Raw genomic sequence first — 22,092 nt, 5'->3', positions numbered from 1 at the left:
AGTAGGTCACCAGGGCACTCCAGATTCCTAAGTTAGAGCACTACACTTACTGTAAGCCTTCTTTAGGCTGTGTACCACACTGTACCAGTAAAGACATTTCCTCACCCATTCACTCAAAATTGGACGTTGGGCCTGGAGACATGGCTCTGCAGTTAAGTGTACTCGCTGCTTTTGTAGAGGGTCAGGGTTCAGATATGATACCCTCTTTCGGCCTCTATGGTTTCCTTCACAGATATGGTGCACATAAACTCACACAGGCATGTGTGTATGCACACACTTCTCTTCAGAGATCCTGGGTTTGGTTCCCAGGACCTGCCCTGGCTCTTTGAAACTTAACTCCAGTCCCAGGGGACCTGACGCCCTCTTCCAATCTCGTGGGTACTGTATGCACGTGATGCACAGATTATACATGCAGGCAAAACAGCCATTTATATGAGTGGTGTTTAACATAAGCAAGAAAGTTCAAAAAGTGACCATTGCTCCTTATAATACATTTGTGTGTGTGTGTGTGTGTGTGTGTGTGTGTGTGTGTGTTAAAACAGATGTCTTATTTAGGGCTGGCCATTCTATAGTCCCTTGCTCTCAGTACTTTGACCAATTGCGAGTCTGCATTAACTGCTGTCCACTCCAGAGAGAATCTTCTCTATGTGGCTGAGGGCAGCACTAATCTATGTGCATAAACACAAACTTTTAGAAGAGAGTTTGACATGTTCATTTAGCAAGATAATAGTAGATTCCTCAAGTTTACAATACCAGGCCCATCTAAAACACCTGATGGTCTAATAAAGCACTGAACAGCCAATAGCTAGGCAAGAGAAAGGGTAGGTGGGGCTGGCAGGCAGAGAGAATAAATAGAAGGAGACAAGGAGAAAAAGAAAGAAGAGAGAGCAAGAAGAGGAGAGGAGGATGCTAGGTGCCAGCCAGCTGGCCAGCTGGCCACCCAGCCACCCAGTCACCCAGTCACCCAGCCACCCAGCCACCCAGCCACCCAGCCACCCAGTCACCCAGTCACCCAGTCACCCAGTCACCCAGCCACCCAGCCACCCAGCCACCCAGCCACCCAGTCACCCAGTCACCCAGTCACCCAGCCACCCAGCCACACAGCCAGCCATGGAGTAAACGTGAAAGTAAGATTACAGAAGTAAGAAAAGGAAAAATCCCAGAGGCAAAAGCTAGACAGGATAATTAAAATTAAGAAAAGCTGGCAAGAAACAAGCCAAGGTAGGCTGGGCATTTATAATTGAGAGTAAACTTCCATGTGTGATTTATTTGGGAGCTGGGTGGTGGGCCCCCCAAAAGAACAAAAACAACCAAAAACAGACAAGCTGAGAATTAACATGTAATATAGTGAGTAAACATAACAGCACCATTTTGGCGTCAGTAGTTCTGTGTCCTTGTTATCTCCTCAGGTCAGTACCTTATTTTTCTGCTTGGAAAATCTCCTCTTCATGGGTTTGAAATCTATTTTTAGATGTTTTATTTGACTGGTGGTCTCTGGAATGCTGTCCCTGGTCAGATGCATTGGAGCAGGAGACATCTGGGACTTTATTCATTTTCTGGAAAGATACAAGCATAATCTTACCCTGCTGTTAGAACAACATTGGGCCCTTTCCATTGATTAGTTTCCAGATCTTTCCACTTAACATATACTTTAGGCTGTGTTTTCTTTAGGGCAAAATGCTTTTGGGCAGTAGAAGCAGCATTATCCTTTAAAGTGAAAAAATGTGAAGTTAGCATAGCTAGATGTAGCATAGTTAGTGGGGACTTAGGTGGGTATATGTACCTTCTTTTTATTTTTAAAATTTAAGTATTTGAAGGTGTCGTTCTACAATAGCCTGACCCTGTGGATTGTAAGGGATTTCAGTAAAGTGATTAATACTATACAAATTGCAAAATTCCTTAAGTCATTTGCTAGTATAAGCAAGAGTAATACTAGTTTTTAGTTGTGATGGGAGTCCCAGAAAGGAAATGAATAAAGAGCCACTTGACAAAGTCAAGTTCCAGATATGACACAATGGTATTTTCCTGGAGCCCCCAGGGCACCATGCCCTCCTTGGGGCTGTGCTCTGCTGTGGGAAGCACAGAAGTCCTTGTGTTCTCATTCTTACTAGATGTCATTGCTGTAGGGTTAATAAATTTTGAGGAAGTTATGTTGTCTTGATTTTCATAGTTTGCATGTTACTGCCTTAAGATGTATGCATCTGATCTTATTTCTTTGGTTTATTTTTATTTTTTAAAGATTTGTTTCTAAGTGTGTGTGTGTGTGTGTGTGTGTGTGTGTGTGTGTGTGTGTACATGTACATGCACGTACGCGTGCCTGTGGAGGTCAGAGGCATCAGATCCCTTAGAAGCTGGAGTAACGGGACCTGTGAGCCATCTGACACAGGTATTGGATTCCTAACTCAGGTCCCCTGCAAGAGCAGTACATACTCTTATGTACTCAGCCATCTCTCCTGTCCCTTGCTTTATTATATTATTATTATTATTATTATCAGTTGCATTCTTTCAAAGTATTTGTAATGTTCAAGTGGGACTTGGATGTGGTAGGCGGTAGGGTTGACTTTGTAGTCAGAATGTAATTCCTCAGACTAGGAGCTCTGGGTGCCCAGAGTAAGTTCTGTATTGCTTCTAGAGCAGGGCCTTAACTGGGAGAGCAGCCACAGCTGTTTGATAGTACTCATATGAGAATGTCTAGCCAACTACTAATGGTGGGTGCTCTGACTTCAGTAACTACTGCAGGATGAACAACCAAGAAGAGTGTGGTGTGGGCTTGAATTTTAGTTAGTAATATTAGGAGTAGAAGGCAAGGAAGGTAGGTAAAGCTGAGTATTAAATATTAGATTTACTTTGAAAAAATAGGTTGCATGAGGATAAGGATTAAGCATTAAGATCAACTTTGGAAAAAAACCCATTATGGTGGGAAAGTGACTAGGAGGGGGATTTGCGGTAGTCAGGGTCCAAAGATTTTAGAGATTGTTAAAGCTATGGAAAGTTACAATTAGAAAGTAAAAAGAGTAAGAGGTAAGGATGAGAGAAGTTATAGTAATAAGGGGGTGGTGGTAGTATATGGGATGGGGAGGAAGAGTATAGTGAAGAATGTCTTAGAATAAACTGGGTGGGCACATAATGGTCCTAAGACCTAACTGAGCAATGTAGAAACGAAAGCAAAACCATCCTGAGACGCATGCTAGAGTAGGAATTAACAATAGACAATGAGAGAGAAAGAGAACACTCGTGGACTGAGTAGCTGGCACAGCTGTGTTGAGTTGAATGATGACATTCTCAGATCCCTCTGCTCTAGTAGGTTCCATGCAGTGCAGAAGTGTGAGAGACTTTGGTCTCTGCAGCTTCAGTGTTGTTGGGGTTTGACACGTGGAGGGGAACATTGCCAATCCTTTCCTAATAAGACTCCTCAGACTCCTGTTCATCGCTGGGGCCTTTTCTTGTTCTGGATGGAGGGCTGTTTGCTACAGTCAGGCTGATTTTGTGTATTTTACTTTCAAGACATAGTTTCTCTGTGTATCCCTGGCTGTTCTAGAACTCTATCTGTAATAAACCAAGCTGGCCTTAAATTCACAGAACCCTTTTGCCTCTGCCTTCTGAGTGCTGGGATTACAGGCATGTGCTACTACTGCCTGGTTTATTTAAATTTTTAAAATTACACTTCAATATTTGAATGTATGTGGGCAAAGCCATGCTGGCTCTGATTTTTTATTTATTTATGTTTTTTTTGTTTTTGTTTTGTTTTTTTGAGACAGTTTCTCTGTGTAGCTTTGTGCCTTTCCTGGAACTCATTTGGTAGCCCAGGCTGGCCTTGAACTCAAAGAACTCCACCTGGCTCTGCCTCCCGAGTGCTGGGATTAAAGGCATGTGCCACCAACGCCTGGCAAAGTTTTTTTTTTTTTTAAGCTGAGGATCGAACCCAGAGCCTTATGCTTGCTAGGCAAGTGCTCTACCACTGAGCTAAATCCCCCACCCCTGTTTTTTGTTTTTTTTTTTTTTAATAGAATAATTTTGTTGCATTAAACATCTTTTGCCTTTCTAAGGCAATTACAATATTAATTTTAAAAACGTTTTTATTCCTGGGGTTTGTACCCAGGGACTCATGCATGCTATTGTCTGCATCTTTATTTAGACTTGGGTGTCAAATTCTCCCGATAGTTTTCTGTGACATATAAGCCCGATAAACAGTTTATTAGTTAGTTTTTCATTGATGTAAAGAAATACTCTAGGTTGGGCTTGGTGGTGCACACCTGCAATCCTAGCACTAAGGAACTGAGGGTAGGAGGGTCAAGAAGTCAAGGCCAGTCTAAACAAAACAAAGCACCAAATGAAACAATGGAAGACCCTGGAGGTGATTCTAAGCTCTGGAGCCAGGGACAGGGTGGCAGGCAGATGTGACAAACGGTTCACTCCAGGCAAATGGTAATGTCTTAATCTTGGGACATTTATTCAGAATTACACATATCTGATAGCTGCCATCTTAAGTAAGTCATTCTGGATGCCCACACCAGTGCCATGTTTTCTAAACCTATGCCTGGTCCTTATGATCCTTATTCTCTCACCAGGACTTCTGAAGAAAAGGTGGTTTATTTAGCTTACAGTTTTGGAGAATTAAGGTCCAAATGACTTACATCAAGGTCAATGAAGGCTGCCCCTTGACTACATCACCTCATGAGGCATGAGGATAGGAACTGTGGAAATGTGTGCTGGCAAGAAAGTTATTTTGAGCCAGGTGCAGCATCTAAACCATCCTCTCATGAGATCAACTGAAGAGTCCCATGAGAGATGCTTTCTGAAGGTGGACCTGACTCTCAAAGGCTCTGCTGCACCTCAGGAGTGCTGTCCTGTGTATCAAGACTTCATTCACAGTCATGCTTTGGGGACATAAAATGACACTCAAAGGACAGTCTTGCTAGTGAGTAGAAGAAATCTAGTCTACCACTGTTAAGTTTGCAGGCAGGCTTGACTTACTCTTTCTGTTTATAATATGGAGCTCTAGGCCTCAGTGTCAGATATTCCCCTGGTCTGGACACCCTCTGACTTATTGTTCCTGGGGAGTGAGACTGATAATCTTTGGTGAGGTAATTGCCCATTTATATGAAACTGGAGAAGGGAATGCATGCACCTATATGTTTCTTAAGCAGATCTCCAAATGGTCCACCTGTTTAGAGTATAATTTTTATCCTGTCATCAAAAGAAACAGCTTTCACCTCAAAGGATTAGGTATCTGCAAATACAGTGTTCTAAGGTGGAAATGGTTTCCTGGAATTTTTATAATAACAGAATAAAGAAAGTTATAAATCAAGGAATTAAAAAAAAAGACATTGGTGAAAATGTCAGAGGTGGCCACAGCAAAATGGGAGTGTTTTGCAGCAGGGCTCAGATACTGTCTGGAAACACCATTGGGCTTTTAGTCTTGGAAAACTAGGATTTTGTTAACACTCAAAAAGGTTTTTATCTGCTTGTCGGGATGTTAGTTACAACACAAATGGGGCAAAGAATGAGAAGGCTAACAATTGCCCCGGATAAATTATGATTAGGCCCTGGAACCGCAGCATTCTATCCCCCTCCCCCCACAACCTGCCCGCCATCGCTGACGGCTAATCAGCTAGTCAGCTTATTACACAGCTTCTCTCCAGGTGTTCATTTACAATCCCTAATGAAGCCTTCAATTCTTCAGCGTTCTGGATGTTCTGTGGAAAAAATAGTCTTCTGGGCTTTTCCCACTACTGGTTCAGGATTCTGCTTTTGTGATCAGCTCAGTCAGTTGCTGTTCTTTGTTTTCTGTTCCCATGTATCTTATTTCTTATCTCATCTTAGAATTTACCCTCTCATCACACTGAGGTTATTTTAGTGGAATTTAGGATAAAGAATTACATGTGTTGAGTCTGCCACTTTATTTGGATAAGAGAGAAATCTTGAGCCTAAATACTCAAAACATCTCTCTCACTTGCGCTCTCTCTCTCTCTCTCTCTCTCTCTCTCACACACACACACACACACACACACACACACACACACACACACACACCAGCATAGAGGTCAAAGACAACTTGTGGAAGCCAATTCTTTGCCATGTGTGTCCTGGGGATTGAATTTAGATCGTCAGGCCTGGTGGCAAGTACATCTACCACACTGAACTATTCAACAGGATCTTCTTATTCATTTATTTGAGACATGCTTGTAGTCCATCTCACTACATAGCCCAGGTTGGTCTGGAACTCTGTGTAGACCAGGCTTGTTTCAATCTCAGAGAAATCTACCTGCCTCCTGGCTCCTGAGTGCTGAGATTAACTTCATATTAAAATTTTCCTATGAACATAATTCATATCCTTCCTGGGTAAGTAAGAATAGAATTTCTGGGTTATATGGTAAATAGTGTAACTTTTAAGGAAATGGCCAACGTATTTTCTTTTTTAAATTTTATTTATAAGTATTTTTTACATCCCAACTGAAGTTTCCCTTCCCTCCTCTCCTCCCATTTCCTCTCCCTACCTCCCTCCCCCCCAATCCACTCCTCCTGTTTCTGTTTGGAAAGAGGTAGGCCTCCCATGGGTATCAACAAAGCATGGCATATCAAGTTTGGGTAAGACTAAGTACCTCCCTTGTGTTTAGGCTGTGCAAGGTAATCCAATATGAGGAATAGGTTCCCAAGAGGCAGCCAAAGCAATGCTACCATTGTTCAGAGTTCCACAAATAGATAAAGCTACACAACTGTCACATATATGTAGAGGGCTTAGATCTGTCTCCAACCCAAGGAATTTTGCTACACCCATGAAAACACAGGCAATAAATAATCCCATACCAGCAAAATCCAAAGAAGGGAAACACACACACACACACACACACACACACACACACACACACACACACATATCACCACCACCACCAAATAACAGGAATTAATAATGACCAGTCATTAATATCTGTCAATATCAATGGACTCAATTCTCCAATAAAAAGACACAGGCTAACAGAATGGATACAAAAACAGGATCCATCCTTCTGTTGCATGCAAGAAACACCTCAGCATCAAGGACAGACATTACCTCAGAGTAAATGGTTGGAAAAAGATTTTTCAATTAAATGAGTCTAACAAGCAAGCTGGTGTAGCTATCCTAATATCTAACAAAATAGACTTCAAACCAAAATTAATCAAAAGAGGAGAAGGGCATTTCATATTCATCAAAGGACAAATCCACCAAGATGTCTCAATTCTGAATGTCTATGCCTCAAATACAAGGGCATCCACTTTTGTAAAAGAAATATTACTAAAGCTTAAATCACACATTAAACCCCATAGTGGGAGACTTCAACAATCCACTCTCACCAATGGACAGGTCTGCCAGATAGAAACTTAACAGAAAAATAACAGAACTAATAGATGTTATATGACTCAAATGGATCTAACAGATATCTAAAGAACGTTTCACCCAGACACCAAAGAATCTACCTTCTTCTTAGTACCTCATGGAACCTTCTCCAAAATTGACCATATACTATGTTACAAAGCAAGTCTTAACAGATAAAAAAAAAATTGGAATAACCTCCGATACCTAATCAGATCACTATGGATTATAGTTGGAGTTCAATGTCATCTTTTCTAAAATGGCTGAATCATGTGATGCTCTAGCTAGCAAGCTGGGATTCAGTACTTTCTTGTCCTTGGTGGCAATTCTGGATACAGTCATTCCAGTTGATATGTAGTGGAATCTCATTGAGTTCACAATTTCTGTGCCCCAAGGGGTTATTGTTTTGCATTTTGTTGGGGAGGCCTTGACCACTCTCAGGTCTAATGACTTGCTAGGAGGATGCACAGCTCTCAGCAAATACTCATACAGCTATAATGATTACATATCGAGGACTCTGAGAATCTAGCACAGGCAGAGCTCCTCAGGATGAAGGCTCCGGGAACCAGGTTCTACCTTCTTGGAGTCTTTTGCAGAGGCTTTGCTCTATTCTTCCCAACAAATGAAAGGCTGTTTGGTAGGGAATCTCAGCAGAAAGTCTGTTCTTAGGGTCCTTTCCCCTCCCCTTCCAGCCCTACATTTCTTCTTCTTCCCTTCTCTTCACCTTCTTACACAATGCCCTTCTAATTTGAATTTGAAAGATTGAGTATGTTCTGCTGTAATGCAGAAGCCTGTCTCTGCTTGTGAACAGTGAAAGCCACTGTGGTGTCAGAGAAGAACTTGGTCATGAACTACCTTGCTGATGGGAGAGTGGCCATGATTCTCATCTTTAAAGGGCTATTTCACTGAGAGGCTGATGTAGGAGTTTATATAGAGGATGGAGGATCACACTGGTGGGTACCTTCCTCTAAGTGGAGCTTTGTGGCTCAATGACTCATCTCTGATCCTGAATGCTTATTAGTTATTGTGTGTGTGGTGTGGTGGTGTGTGGACAACTTTGTGGAGTCAGTTCTTTCCTTCAGCTTTACATAGATTCCAGGGTTTGAACCCTGGCATTCCAAGGCTTTCATGCCAAGCACATTGACCCGCTGAGCCATCACGCTGGCCCCTCACCTCTGAGCATAGTTGTGAGATGCTCTACTGTTTTGCAAATCTTCATTTCCTCCAGCTACTTTTTAGCACTGTTGGTTTGCTCTTGTAGCTCCTGACAAACTCAAAGGACAGGGTAGAGGAAGGGCAGCCTGAGGTCCCCTTTGCTCATCACGACTTTATATTCACTGTACTGACAAAAGCACTCATTACCTGATCATTGTGGATGACAAGGGCCACATGAAGGTAGTGAGTTGGGCAATGCGTGCTTGCCTCAAAACTTGGCTTCACTTCTGCTAGCAGGTTCATGAATAAGTATACAAGGTTTAGGTACCAGTGAAAAGAGTGCCAGTCTCTGGCACCAGTTACTTTGTAAGAACAATATTGTGGACCCTGTCCTTGACAATGAGCAGTGTGTGAACATGGTGGACCCTGTCCCTTGGCAATGAATAGTGTGTGAACATGGAGGACCCTGTCCCTGGCAATGAATAGTGTGTGCACATGGTGGATCCTGTCCCTTGACAATGAACAGTGTGTGAACATGGTGGACCCTGTCCCTTGACAATGAAGAGTGTGTGCATATGGTAGACCCTGTCCCTTGACAATGAAGAGTGTGTGCATATGGTGGACCCTGTCCTTGCAATGAAGAGTGTGTGAACATGGTGGACCCTGTCCCTTGACAATGAAGAGTGTGTGCACATGGTGGACCCTGTCCCTTGACAATGAAGAGTGTGTGCACATGGTAGACCCTGTCCCTGGCAATGAATAGTGTGTGCATATGGTAGACCCTGTCCCTGGTAATGAATAGTGTGTGAACATGGTGGACCCTGTCCTTGGCAATGAATAGTGTGTGTACATGGAGGACACTGTCCTTGCAATGAGCAATGTGTGCACATGGTGGACCCTGTCCTTGTAATGAACATGTGTGCACATGGAGGACCCTGTCCTTGCAATGAACAGTGTGTGCACATGGTGGACCCTGTCCTTGCAATGAGCAGTGTGTGCACATGGTGGACCCTGTCCTTGCAATGAACAGTGTGTGCACATGGAGGACCCCGTCCTCGGCAATGAAAAGTGTGTGCACATGCTCATGGTGGGCCCTGTCCTTGCAATGAAGAGTGTGCAGGTTTTGGTTTGGTTTCCAAAAGTTCCCATTTCTCTCTCTGAGGCCTCCTTCCTCCCCTCTTCCATCTCACATTTCTACGTTCCTCTTTACCAGAAAGGCAAGAAGTAGCTTTGCTGTTCTTAAGAATGATCGTTAAGCATCATGCCTGTTTGGGTTTATGTCTTTGACTGTCTTTAATCCAGGTTGGAAACTGTAAATAGTTAGATAGTAGATACTTTAGCTTCTGTGGGTAAAGAGGCAAACCCAGGAATGTTTCTGTAGCATGTGACAAAATTCAAATCTTTATAGACAGTGAAATTAGAATTTTATGTTTCACAGATCATGTAATGCCATTTTAATTTTTTCAACCATTTAAACATGTCAAACATTCTTAGCTCAGTGGCCCTACCAACTAGCTACCAACTGAAATTGAACAGCCGGCAATGATTTGCTGACTTCTGTTTTAGTCTGGTATGGAAGAAAAACTTAAAACAGCACTCAACAACTCAACACTGCTGCAGTCCATGATTTTTCAGTCACTTGCAGACCAAACCGACAATCTGAATTTCAGCCCTCCGACCCATAGGATAGACGGGGAGAACCAACTTCTGCAGGCTGTCCTCTGACCTCCACAGGAGTCATGGCACACACAGCTCTCTCCACCCAGAACCTGCAATAAATAAATGTAAAAAAGAAAGAGAAACAATAATGTTTAAATCCAAACACTCTACTGTAGAAGTATACTGTAGAATATACTACTGTACTTTCTGTTTGCTTATGAGAAAGGGAAATGCTATGCAGCCCAGGCTGGTTCTGAACTTGTGATTTTCTTGCCTCATTATCCTGGGTATGGGGAGTCTAGGTACATGCTACCATCTCCAGCTCTAAAGCCCTTGCCCTTGCTTTATCATCAGAATAAGCTGCTATCTTGGGAAAACATGATTCCCAGACTAGTTTTGTTTTTGCTTCTTTGAAATAGAGTGAAGTCTCACTTTGTAACCCAGGCTGGTCTTGAACTTTTGACAACTCTCCTACCTCAGCCTGTATGTGGGGATCACAACCTAAGCCATCATGTTGTGCCCAGATTAAGGGTTATTTGATATAGGAGATTCCAGGGCAGATATATGCAGTGGTTTTCAGGACCAGGTAAGCTATTAGGGAGAGAGGTCAGAAGGCAAAATGGAATCTTCAAAGCTGTGGTCCTTGAAGTATGGGCTGTGGTCCAGCATCATCATCATCAAGAACTTGAAAGAAATGCATCTTATCTGGAGACCAGATCTCAGAAACAACAGGAACTCAGGGTGGGGCCTAGCAATCTGGTTTTCATCAAGCCAGGTGGTTCTGATGCTGCTAACATTTGAGAAGCTGGGACTTCCAGGCATCATTCCCAGCAGCTGGAGAAGTATTGAACCACCTGAGCAATAAAGGACTGGGGCCTCTGAAATGGCTTTGTTCTCAAGAACGGAGGGAGGCCTGTGGTTGAGAGCAATTCCAAGGCCCAGGCAGCCAAGGCACAGATTTTCCATGAATATCTAGAAATGGGATTCAGGGTCAACATTCTGGAGGTCAGGGAATACATTTCCTTAAGGAGTACAATGTGTCCTAGAGATGGCAAGCACCACTCTGAAAAAATATATTTCAGTGTCTTTGCATTATGTGACCTTGGTATTGATTAACTCCAGAACCCAGAGGCTCTCCCAAAGCCCTCCAACATATCCTCCATCTTCCTTCCAAGGTCCAGTGGGAGAGTCCCTGTCTTGGGTCTGCCAGTGAGGCAGTGGGAGAGGTCTGACCTCACAAGAGGCCCTTGTGATGTCATTGCCACCCCAAGATGCCCTCCTCTGTGAAGGTCACAGAGGACTTCAGTCCTGGACCCTGCGGCTTGCAGGGGCCAGGCTGCTGGTGGCATGTGCCTGCTTCCAGCATGCAGACGTGTGCCGGGATGGCGAGCTGTCTGTGCTCGGTGATGCTTGTTTGCGCAAGGACAGCTTCAGGAAGGGAATAGACTACAGAATTTTGCAAAAGAGCCATCTAAGTTTTCTTCTGAGCAAACCAGCATCTACCAAGGGACTCGGGTGCTTGCTGTCCCCCTGTGGTGGTGGATGCTCTGAAGTGAAAGATGGTGAAGCGGAAGTGCATCTGTGATCTGTGCTCCTGCGGGTAAGGTAGTCACCCCAGGGACAATCTGAGGAGGGGGGGGGGGGCTCGATTTTCACATTTCCTAGGGAGCCAAGAGTCTTCATTCTGCTGCTTCCCTGGGCGCATCACACTGGAGTCTGGTTTTTAGGCCGCATGGGGTGAACCAGCATTTGATGCACACGTGTTGAATCAGCATGTCTGTGTTCAGCGTTTTTCTGTGGTCCGTCCTGCAGGGTAGAGGGTTCAGGGACCTTGAGAGTGGGCCTGGTCAAGCTTTGTCTACATGCTGACAGGCTAGAAACCCTGGCCAGGTTGAGAGGCTAGTATTGTTTCTTCTTAGGTATCGATGGCCAGTACTGTTGTGATTCTTAGGATGGGGGTGAATCCCTCACTTACAAAGATTGGTACTTTGTCAGGGAAGCACAAGGCACTGGCACCAGTTGGTGCAGTGTTGAAGTGGACAAAGGTCACAGGGGAAAGTATTTTGCAGTCTCCTGCCCAAGCTTGACAGGATGCCTTCCTGCCACTTGCCTTTAGGACTATGCTGTGGTGAAGCACAGTGAAAGCAGGGGTTTGGGGAGAAACTTGGGGCTGCTGTCTCTGAGATGATGGTCCTTCTGTCTGTTTTCCCAGGACATCTAGAGAGCTGTGGGACCAGGCCAACCAGGGGATAGCAGAGGGGTAGTCAGTCCATAAGGTGGGCTCTGGAGTTGCTTCCCAGCCTTCTGGCCAAGAAGAGGGTGGGCTCTGGGGTTGTCCCTAACTGTAGCATCTTGGATAGGCAACCAAACTGCTCCCCATTTCCTTAAGAGTATTTCCCTCATAGGACTATTTTAAATAATGGATACTGTGTGCCAGTACTGCACATGGATTCTACCTACCCTGTGAGTGTCCCGAGATCTGAGAAAGGGTTTTGCCAACTGTAGCATATTCCATGAAATAACATAATTACTGTATCTGGGTTAAGGGGACACTCTGAAAACAGAAACCATGGACATCTCGGGAGTCAGTGAATAGATGGCAGCCCTGGCTGCTCATGAGAGTCGACTGGGGGCTTTCACACAGATGTCATTGCTCCTGCTTAAGGAGCAATCTCTAAGGAAGGTCCTGTCAGCAGTCTGCAGATACTTCCCGCCCTTTCCCAGGATTCTGAACTCTGCCACATGCATCGTGGCCTTTGCTGTCACAGTTTGTCAGGTGGGACGGCGGCAGCATCCAGGGCTAATTTGCCACACTAGGGAAAACTCAGTTTTTGTTCTAGGACTCCTCTTGGGGGCCTATATCATCATTCCCTGGCTCCCACTCTGCTCTTAGCTTTGAGTTTGAAGCCTTTGAGTTCCATCTCTGCACAGCATGCAGTCTAGACAGGAAATCAGGGGTGCTCACTGGAGAGGCTCAGCATGCATAGTCAGATGCCACCCTACATAGCTGGGCTCATGTGCACACAATTTTATTTTATTGAAACATTTTTTGACTTTGTTTTTGAGACAAGGTTTCTCTGTGTAGCCCTGGCTGTCCTGGAACTCTTTTTGTAGCCCAGGCTGGCCTCTAATTCAAAGATCTACCTGTGTCTGCCTCTTGAGTGCTGGGATAAAGGTATGTGCCAGCATAGGCAACTGGTGTACACACACACACACACACACACACACACACACACACACACACAGACTAAAAACCAAACATGAGTTAAGTGCTTTTCACGATGTTCTGCAGATGTGGAATCTACCCATCACTGCGGAAAGTTCTGCTGGACAAGGTTGTACCTTCCCTGCCCCCACTCCAGTTAGCTCCACTCGGAGGCTGGCTGGGTAGAGTGGATTTTATAGGGCTTCTCAAGATCTAGAAGTCAAGAAGTCAAGAGTTTTGGGCATTTCTAACCTAAAGAGAAGTGATGAACTCCCTTGGGGAAGAGAGCTTTCAGCAGCAGAGGGGGGACTGGAGGGTCTGAGGGAGTCACCTGACCACCTCCTTTTAACCCAGAGACGGCTTTTGAGAACCAGGACTTCTAGGGAGGGAAGGAACCCCACATTTATTAGAATGAAGATTTCTTTAAGACATTTTTGCTCGTCCTTTTCTTCCCCCTCTCCCTCCTTCTTTTCTTTTTAAAGACAGAGTATTGTGTGGCCCAGACTGACCTCAAACATACTGTGCACGACTTTGAACTCCTTTTGTCTCTACCTCCCAAGTCCTGGGATTACAGGCCTGTATCACTAGTCCCAGACTTTTTTTTTTTTTTTTGAGTTTTGTAGCCCAGGCTAGCCTTGAAATGGTGACCCTCCTGCCTCAGCTTTCCCACTTCTGGGATTGTAAGCGTGTGCCACCATGCGTAGCTCCTTAATCATGCTTTCAACTACAGTACATGGTACTCACTAGTGGGGGAAGGCTTCACCGTCTGCAGAAAGCGGCTTCCATCCAGAAGAGCCACTATCTCCTGGGGACCGAACCACCAAAGGACAAGTTCTTAAGTTTGGCCACAAGATGGCAGCCTTTTCTCATCAATCCTTGTTGCTGGTTCAGCCAGTCTTAACCTAAGTGGAAAACAAAACCTTTTGGAGTTCTGAAGTTCCTTGAATTTTGTTTTTAGTTTTTAAGTAGGGTTATCTAAAGTTTTCTAAAGTGAGCAACTAGTCAGAGTTTATGGCCCAGCAGAGCTGAGGAAGGTGTTATTTCTCAAGGAGCTGAATACAGATTAGAATGAAGTATGTACAACCAGAGTCCTACCACTCATAAGACTTGTTAGTGAGCTTTGCTGGATTAAGGAAACTAGACATATTTCGCTGTACAAAACACACTCCATAACTTCCCTTAACAATCAAACACTGGCCCCTGGGATTCTACAATTGACTATTATAATCCTTTAAGTATGATCAGTACCAAATAAGCAAAAGTAAGCATTCATAGGTTGCAGAAAGACAGTAAATTCAACTTAAAAAAAACCAAAACACCTGTTGTTTATCTCCACATAGCTGCAACTGCAGTGTGTGTGTGTGTGTGTGTGTGTGTGTATTTTAGTAAAGTAACCTCATAAGAGGGGATAGTGTTTCCAATTGCATCTGGAAATCACTAGTTTTGCCTGTCCTTCAAGAAATTGCCACTTTGGATGTTCTACAGTCTTAATAGACTATAGAAAATTCAGAGTGAGGGGAGGCTGGGGTGGTGGTGGAGGGGGAATCTTTGATTGGTCTGTAAAATGAATGAAAAACATTTCTTAATTAAAAAAAAGTTCAGAGCAATTTCTGTGATTTTCAGAAATTCAGACAATTTCTTTCAGCACCATGGTAGATGTCAGCATGAGAACCCATGGCTTGGGAAGCAGGTTTCATTGGTCCACTTTAGCCCGTTCCCCTGGGGAAGCTCTTTAGTTGATTTAACTGTCCTTCCCCAATTTGAAACTGGGAATTAATGCTAAGTCAGCACTGGGGGTCAGGCAGTGACTTCATGGACCACAAGTGCTAACTTGCCCTCTGAGCCATGGCTTCTGGATGACCTCGGCTCTCTTAGCCTACAGGTATGGAAACAGAAGCACTGAGCTCAGGTTGAGGGATGTATCGGTTAAGTTTGGACATGAAGTAGGTTGAAATTGTGTCCACATTTAACTGTGCATTAGACATGGCTAGATGTCATAATTCAGTCTGGCGTAATTTCAAATAACACAGGCCCACTTTTTCTTCTTTCTGTTCTTCTCCTTCCCAACAGGGTAGCCCCATGTAGCCCAGGCTGGCCTTGAACTTGTGAGTCTTTTGCCTTATCTTATTGATGGGATTACAGGCATGCACCACTATGCCAGGCTTAAAGATACACCTATAGGCTGGTCAGGATGGCTCAGCAGGGAAAAGTGCTTGACTGTCAAGCCTGATGACCTGAGTGTGATCCCTGGAGCCCACATGCTGAAAGGAGAGAACAGACTTTCACAAGCTGTCCTATGATCTCCACATATGTGCCATGATGCCACAGCACACATGTGCATCAACACATACACACCCCAAACAAATAAATAAATAAATGCAAAAAATAAAGTGGCTGGAAAAGATGGCTCAGTGGTTAAGAGGATTTACTACAGAGGACCCAAATTTGGTTCCCAGCACCCACATGGCAGCTCACAACCATCTGTAACTCCTGTTCCAGGGGATTTGACATCCCACTTTGGCCTCTTAAAGCCACTTGGTGCATAGATACTCAAACATAAAATAGAAACAAAAATTTATAAAAAGATACCCTTCTTTTTACTTTTTAAAAAGTGTGTGTGTGTGTGTGTGTGTGTGTGTGTGTGTGTGTGTGTGTGTGTGTATGAGTTCAGGTACCCTTGGAGGCCAGAGACATCAGATTTCCTGGAGCTGGTGTTAACAGGTGTTTGTGAGCAACCCAGTTTGAGTGCTGGAACTGTACTTGGCCCTCTACAGGGGCAGTTTATGCTCTTAGCCACTCAGGCATCTCTTTAGTCCCTGACATACATCATCTTCATTTTTGTTAGTGCTGTGGGCCAAACTCAGGGCCTCACATATCCTAGGCTAGGGCCATACTGCTGAACTGTGTCCACACTGAGCCATTTTTGTCTATTGATTACAATAAGAAGGCTCCTGTCCTAAGTCAAGAGTATTATCTGATGTAAAAAATATAACAATCCTATAAGTTTTTTAGTAAAGCAATATAAACAGCAAATCTTCCTCTAGAGATTAGAACATAGTACCTCTACTTTTTCTAAAATATTGATAAGAAATGTAGATGTTAACAAAGAGATTGACATAGCTTACTTTTATATCTGATTATTTTTATGGCTTACTGTGCACCATTTAAAAGATTTTGTGCAGCTTACAGGAAATTCCAGGATGGGGTAATGTATCATGGAATATTTATGTAGCATTGGTCATATGTGCAGCATCCCATAAAGAAGGTAGCCCCAGAGAGAACTGGCCAATTGCTTTGGAGGATGTGGATTTGGCTGTTTCTGGGAGTGTGTGGAGGAAGGTGATCTCTAGGGCAGCCATGTATCTGCAACTTAAATCAGTTATGTGAACCAGGGAGGAACTTGTTATTTTAATTTTGGAAAATATTTTCTTCACATTGATGGAAATTTCCTTAACCTTAGATTTTATTTTCTTAGAGTTTCTGTTACAAATTAAGAGGAAGGGCAAAAAAATGGGGACTTGGTTGGATATTACATGTTTCAAGAAGAATTCTTGTTTTTAATTTAAATAAAATTGACTTCATAAATTCTGAGTGAGGGGAAAAGGGAGGAGCAGGAAGAATGCTTACAAATACTTGCTGATGACTTTTTGTAGAAGACAAGGGAGGAATCTCTCACTTTAACACTGATGTGGTCTCTCTTTTTGTTTGTGTGTCTTCTCTACTTTTCATCTTGTTACCTTATAGGCTCTTCAAAAACGTGGCTTTCTAGATATCAGAATTTTAATTGTTCACATACACTTTTCGTATTGAATATAGGCTGCATGTTACCAGCCAGCTTACCGACCCTGAGGGCATAGGCCACGGCTTTGTACTTCTTCTAAGAGCGTCGGTTAAAACACTCTATTCTACCGTGTAGGCTGAGAATGGATGCGCTTGAATACCCTTTCCTCCTCTTTTCCCCTTCCTGTCCTTGGGAGATCCCCTCTGCAGCTGGCTCCTTGCTCTACTAGCCATCTTACCCGCTCTCCTTGGAGGGTGGGCAGCTTTCGACTCCATTCCCATCACTGATGTTCAGAGATTGACCCTTCAGGTGGTCTGTAGTTTGTTTGGGAAGATGACGTGTCTGAAAGAGGAAGAGCAGCTAACCTTCAGACACAGGAGGGCAGCATATTAAAGTTGGGGGGCTTCAGTGATGAGGCCACAGGAGGGAGGAGGGGCTTGCTGAATACTCAGGAAATGGAAGCAGTCAGGAGCCCCAGCTTTTGAACCCTGGCTCTGCCTGACTGTGAGCTCCGCCTAGCTTTGTGCTATCCTGGTACAGTAGCCATGACAGCCTTCATCTCAGAGAAGGCCGGGGTGGGGGAGAGAAAGGTGGTGAAAAGTGTCGGCCCCAGAAGAGGGAGACTGTGCCAGCGGTACCCGCACAGGCCCACCTACCTCTGTGGTATAGTATCAACGTTCTGGCCGTCTTTCCCTCCCTTTCCTTCCCATGCCTGCGAGGGAGATTTGTGGATCTTCCCATCTGAGCCCTGAGATTACAGGCACTGGGTGGGCCGCCACATTCAGCTTCCATTTTCTTAATAATGGAGTGATGGTTTGCTATGAGGTCAGCAGAGCATCCAGATCAAAAGTACAGATGCTGGGCCAGGCCATGAGTTCAAATCCTGTCTTTCCACAGCCTGGCTGTACCACGTTGACCACTTTACAGTGACTTGCGTACTTCCATGTGCCTCACTGTTCTTGTCTGTAAAATGGGCATAGGAGCAGAATCTGCACCACAGGGCTGTTGTGAGGGTGGAGCAACTGTAAAGTAAGCAGAGTCCTTAGGAAGTTGAAACTAACCAGGGTTATTAAATGAATGTAGCAAAGGTGCCAGTCTGTATTCCGGGCGACGAAGCCCCGAGAGAGGAGACTGCATGTGCTGCAGAGGAGGGTACATTTGATGAACTGGCAGACAGTGAGAAATGCTCCACAGGGAAGTTCAGTCAGAAGGAGTGTAGTTAAATGTTTGAGGGCTGGGTTATATTTGGCAGATTGAAATGGTTTACAAAGGTTTAACACAATTAAACATTATTTAATGTCTAGGTGACGGGACAGCTTTGTGGTGTTCCCGCCTTCTACCTTTATGTAGGTTTAGGGGATTGAACTTGGGAAGTCAGGCTTGGTTGGCAAGAGCTTTTACCTGCTGAGCCATCTTGCTGGCCTGACTTGTGAGGTTTAATTCGCTTTTTACACACTGGCAGGCTCTCTGCACTCTCAGGGACTGCCTGCACCTGAGCCCAATAGTCACTATACTTTACAAGTTCAGATTGACGTGAACAAACACTCAGTGAACTGTCCATTTGGGTTAGAGCTTTTCAAGTCTTAAAATCAATGACTGTGGGGATTAAAGCCATCCTCACGGCAGAGCACAATTTACCATTCTCTTTTATCACCTTTTCCCTTTTTAAAAAAACTGGTTCTTTCAAAATTACATTAAGGTTTCTGTGATTACTGCTCCAAAGGGAAAGGATAGTATTTCTAAGTGGCTGTCAAGTTAACCACTTAGCCAAATATATCCATATATTTTGAATATCCAGGTATCTGAAAGCCCCTCATTCTAATGTTAACAAATTGAATTTGTAATGTCAGAAATGAGTTAGGTTTCATCTGTGCTGGTCGATGGCTTAATTTCAGAAATGCTACCCTTTACAGGATGATTATTTTTAAAAGTCACCATGTTCCCTGCAACTACCCATTTTCTCTTTCAAGTGTGGTGCATTTCCACTCCGTTCTCCAAATAAAATCTACTGAACACCTGTGAACAAGAGTTCACCATGAAAAGCAAAGAATTAGCTGAACAGTTCAGCCTATAATCCTGTCTTAGTTTGGAGAGCAGCTGTGGGGGCGTAGGGAAAGTGCCAGGGGATGGTGAGCAGAGAACACTGCCATTCTGGTCCTGGGCTAGATGAACTGTGAACCATCAGCCTATTCAGGGCCTTCAACATCCTCAAGCTCTATTCTGTGTTTCTTTTCTTTAATACCCTGAAATCAGATGAACCACCTATCAACAAATGTCATTACATTTTATTGATTTAGTGTGTGAGGATGCATGTACCATGGTGCATGTGTGGAGATCAGAGGACATCTTGTGAGAGTTGGTTCTCTTTCCTTTCATCATGTGTGACCTGGGGACTAAACTCAGGTCATCAGCAGTGAGTGCTTTTACCCACTGAGCCATCTTGCTGGCCCTATCTTTAGGCCTTTAAAAATGGCTATCTTCATTAATAAGATCCTAAGTTCCATACATGGTACTGAAAAAAAGAAAAGGCAATCTTGCCGAGCATTCTGGTACTTGACTGCAATCCTATCACTTAAGGGGCAGAAGCAGGAGAATTGTAGTGGGTAGCCATTCTAGCCTTGGCCTGGAAGTTCCAACCCCCATTGAGGCTTCGGTAATGGTCACACCTACAAGGCGGGGCTGAGAGAGGACACTGAAGACCCAGGATCAAAAGGTGAGGCCTCTCTTGGTTCCAGGACCCTGGACGCTGGAGGTAGACTGAGCAGAGTTCTCCAGAGAACACCACTGGACTGCGCCATACCTTTCCTAGACCCTGCAACCTACCTACCCCTTCACTTGTAAGTTACCCCACAAAATAAACCTTCCTTTAAACTATGTGGAGTGGCCTTCATAATTTCACCAATAGAGGATGATGAGTTTAAGGTTGGCCTAAGCATCATAGAGACCCTGACTCAAAAACCTCAAGTGATCTTCAGATAACGAATTTGCCTTCACTCTCTGTGATAGTAACTGTCTAGGCTCATAATTTCTGTCTCAAGTCTCTGAAGGTGTCTGAGACTCTATTAGTGGCCTTATTGGGAAAAGAAGTGGCCTCACCTAACAGATTAGAAAAGTAAGTATGCTTGACAGTGGTGGCACATGCTGTTAATCTCAGCACTTAGGAGGCAGAAGCAAGCCTCTGAGTTTGAGACCAGCCTGGTCTACAGAGCAAATTCCATGACAGCCAGGGCTACACGGAGAAATCCTATCTCAAAACACAAAGCAAGGATGGGAGGAGGGAAGACGGGAATCTGAGGTTGATATGTAAAATGAAGATCTCTCTCTCTCTCTCTCTCTCTCTCTCTCTTGTTTTTTTGAGACAGGGTTTCTCTGTGTAGCTTTGCACCTACCTTTCCTGGAACTCGCTTTGTAGACCATGCTGGCCTCGAACTCACAGAGATCCGCCTGGCTCTACCTCCCAAGTGCTGGGAGTGCTGGGATTAAAGGCATGTGCCAACACTGCCCGGCAAGACATGTTTTAAAGTTGTAGTCTATAGGGGAGGTCCTATGCTTGTCCTAGGTGACTCAGAAGGAAGAGAAACAAGTGAGTGGTCACTTCATGAAACCTGGTTTGGGAGCAGTGTCAGTAAGGATTCCATAGAGTTAGGACTACAGGAGCTCATCAGGGGCTTTCTCAGATCACTGAGCTGAGCATGATGGGCTGGTTAGGATTTTACAAAGGGATCCTGTCTCAGGCAGGAGTTTGACAAAACGGTCTCCAGGTCCCTTTTAACACTGGAAACTCAGATTTCTGAAAAGGCAGATGAGCATTCATTTTAATATGATTAGACTTGAAAAGCAAAGAAAAATTGGTGGGTACATGTAATATGAAGAATAAGCTGATATCCATGTGTGCTTGCAAAAAGCAAAGAACTTTAGAGGGATCACAAGGTGTGCCTCATTAACATATGAACACATGTTCAGACCATAGCCATTTATTTGGAGCCCCTACTATGGAATCTGCCTTTTCCACTGGTGAGCCTGCTTTCCTGAGAGTCCTCTGGTAACCACCTTCAGGTAGCATGTAGAAAAGCTGAGTCCATTCCTTTCATGACTCTTCCAACTCATGTTCATGTGAAGGACACTTTTGCAGGCTAGCCAGAGACACTAGCATGATTTACTGGAAACATGCTGTAAGTTATAACCAGTGTATAGTTTTTTGAAGCATATTACATTGCAAAGCTGGAATGTCCTGCATTTTTTTGCTTATGATGTCCTACTTCATATCTACCTTAAAGCCTTTGCTGAACTGAGCTCTGGTCTTGGAAGCCTTTCTTGGTGTCAGCTACAGCAAGTCCTGAAACAGACACCTTAAGGAATCAAGCATTTCTGTTTCTTTTCTCTCTCTTGCTTTATCTAGAAATGGATTTTACAAGCCATCGAGGTGGCCCAGCAGTAAAGACACCTGCCATGCAGGCCTTGCAACCTGAGCTATATGCCTGGAACCCATGTAAAGGTGGAAGGAGAGAACTGGATTCACACAAACTTCTCACCTCTGCATGCATGCCACACATACCAATAATAAATAACATAAACATAGGAAATGAATTTTTACCAAGTTGCTTTCTTTTCTCAAGGAAATAGGAAACACCATAAATATCTTGAAATAGTATGGTACAAGAAAAAATTATCTATCTTAATATTGCACGGTGTAGTGTACATGCTCTAAGAAATTGTGTGTAGATTCAGTTTCTGATATTACTTTATTTTTTATCTTGTGTGTGAGCATTTGCATGAATGCATGTATGTGCATTATGTGTATACTTGGTACTAATGATTGCCAGAAGTTGTTGGATCTCTTACAACTGGAGTTACAGGTCATTGTGAGCTGCCATGTGAGTGCTGGGAACTGGGCCCAGGTCCTCTGAGGTGGAGCAAGTACTTTAACCATGGAGCCATCTT

The sequence above is a fragment of the Onychomys torridus genome, chromosome 2 (assembly GCF_903995425.1).
Source record: "Onychomys torridus chromosome 2, mOncTor1.1, whole genome shotgun sequence".
Lineage (NCBI taxonomy): Eukaryota > Metazoa > Chordata > Mammalia > Rodentia > Cricetidae > Onychomys > Onychomys torridus.
The sequence above is the reverse complement of the archived record's forward strand: the minus strand, read 5'-3'. Positions refer to the sequence as shown.